Raw genomic sequence first — 2,784 nt, forward strand, 5'->3', positions numbered from 1 at the left:
CCTTCCCTTCCCTTCCCTTCCCTTCCCTTCCCTTCCCTTCCCTTCCCTTCCCTTCCCTTCCCTTCCCTTCCCTTCCCTTCCCTTCCCTTCCCTTCCCTTCCCTTCCCTTCCCTTCCCTTCCCTTCCCTTCCCGCACCTTCCCTTCCCTTCCCGCACCTTCCCTTCCCTTCCCGCACCTTCCCTTCCCGCACCTTCCCTTCCCGCACCTTCCCGCACCTTCCCTTCCCTTCCCTTCCCTTCCCGCACCTTCCCTTCCCTTCCCTTCCCGCACCTTCCCGCACCTTCCCTTCCCTTCCCTTCCCTTCCCGCACCTTCCCTTCCCTTCCCTTCCCTTCCCTTCCCTTCCCTTCCCTTCCCTTCCCTTCCCTTCCCTTCCCTTCCCTTCCCTTCCCTTCCCTTCCCTTCCCTTCCCTTCCCTTCCCTTCCCTTCCCTTCCCTTCCCTTCCCTTCCCTTCCCTTCCCTTCCCTTCCCTTCCCTTCCCTTCCCTTCCCTTCCCTTCCCTTCCCTTCCCTTCCCTTCCCTTCCCTTCCCTTCCCTTCCCTTCCCTTCCCGCACCTTCCCGCACCTTCCCGCACCTTCCCGCACCTTCCCGCACCTTCCCGCACCTTCCCGCACCTTCCCTTCCCGCACCTTCCCTTCCCGCACCTTCCCTTCCCGCACCTTCCCGCACCTTCCGTTCCCGCACCTTCCCTTCCCTTCCCGCACCTTCCCTTTCCGCACCTTCCGTTCCCGCACCTTCCCTTCCCTTCCCGCACCTTCCCTTCCCGCACCTTCCCTTCCCGCACCTTCTCTTCCCGCACCTTCTCTTCCCGCACCTTCCCTTCCCTTCCCGCACCCTTCCCTTCCCGTACCCTTCCCTTCCCGCACCCTTCCCTTCCCGCACCATTCCCTTCCCTTTCCACCTCTCCTAACCTCTCCTCTCCGAACCTCTCCTCTCCTCTCCGAACCTCTCCTCTCCTCTTCTCTTCCTCCACAAAAATCAATTAGAATATTTTCAAAATCTGTATTTTTTAAGGTTGTCTTGGAAGCCCAGGTTTTATAAAAAATTATGCTTTCCGTACACCAGAAACAATGCTTTCCATAAAAGCTTAAGTAAGTACTTTGTAGCCCAGAAGGCTCTGAGAAAGAAACATCAACATTGTGAAAGGTAGTGTTTGAAAGCCAAAGTTTCCAGGGTAGCCTTTATTCAAGCCCTTTGAGGTTAGGCATTATGCTACCAGCTTTAATTACATTGTTCTATATGTTTTTTGCTACTTAAAATTTTGTCTACTGTTGTGCTAATGTTCATAAACCTCCCAGGGTTTGATTTTAGTTAGTGGCCCCATATTCTTAAACTCTACATCCCAGGAATTCTCTTTAGACCTCCACCTTGATTGATGGGCCTGTTAAGCTCCCTCTGAGCTTATCAGAGACAGTGTTCCTTGGAAATTCTGCTGTTGTCTAATGCCTTGGAATGTTATTTACCTGTACTGTTTACCTGGATTAAACAATATTTTGTTTACTGGACTTCTGAGGAAAATTCCAGCCCAGGTTATGCCAGGAGGAAGACTGATAGACAACTACACCTAACCCTAAGCAGCAGTTCCAGATGAGGCTCTTTGAGCTCTGCTGGGCCACAGTAGCTTCCCCAGCACATCCCTCCCTTTGCAGCACCTCTTGTAACTCAGCAATTTTGCAGTTTACAACACTTGGGCTACCAAAACCTGGCATTAGAGTCTAGGCTGATACTCTCCTCCTCAAAGCTTAACCCTCACCTTTTGAGAGGTGCAAAGCTATCCAACAGTGAGTATTCCACTGAACCTGAGGTGGATTTTTAACAGGTATATACCTCTGTACATACTTCTTTGTGCTTGTATGCATGCATAAATTGATTTAAATATGTCTTTCCTTTGTATGTTTCATTCATATAATAAGTAATACAGTGGATCTTGGAAATTTATATTAAACTCTTTTTTTTTAAATAACTTTGATGATGATTCTTTAAATGACAATAATCACTCATTCATGACAGATGTAGGGAAAGATGGAAAAGTGGGGACATAGTTTCCTGGGATTTTTAAAAAAGAAGACACCTCTTAAACTAAATAATTGTCTTTTTGAGATGTCCTGACCACTTTTCACATGTGTCTTTAACAGAGAAAAAGAATTCCGACACTTTTCTCATTATTTGAATTAAAGGAGTGGTAGATAAAGGTGGTGGTAGAACCCAGTTGACTTAAATTTCCTAAAACACTAAACAACAAAACCACAGATGTGTAATTTAGCTTGAGCCACTGGCCTCTCTTCATCCATGACATACAGCACTTTCCTTTTCCTCTCTCTCCTTTTCCAGTCTGAGAGGCTGAGTATTAAATGTAAAGATGCACAAAGAAGAATCAAAATCCCAGGCCTATAGTAGTCTATTAGTTTTAGTTCATTCTGCCAACGAACACAGGCTTTGCTCTCTCAGCAGCTGTCCATCTACTTTTAAGATGGATGAGAATTGCAATCATCCTTTTCCTAGTTTCCTCTCAGTGCTCTTTGAGGAATGCTGTCTTGGTCCTCCCTTACGAGGAGCTAAGCACTCACGCTTTTCAGGAGCTGCTGAACTTCTCAGTAGACACAGACCATGTAGCAAATGACAAAGTATTTTTCTAATGAAAAGAATATATTGGAGGAGAAAATAAATTACTACTTCAACAAAGTCATTGAGATTGTTCTTAGATAAATACAGACATTGGAAAAGAGAAAAAATAAGAACACATTTTTAAAATCAAAATCTCACGGAAAAAGATCTTTGTGTT

This window comes from Prinia subflava, chromosome Z, assembly GCF_021018805.1.
Source record: "Prinia subflava isolate CZ2003 ecotype Zambia chromosome Z, Cam_Psub_1.2, whole genome shotgun sequence".
In the NCBI taxonomy this organism is placed as follows: domain Eukaryota; kingdom Metazoa; phylum Chordata; class Aves; order Passeriformes; family Cisticolidae; genus Prinia; species Prinia subflava.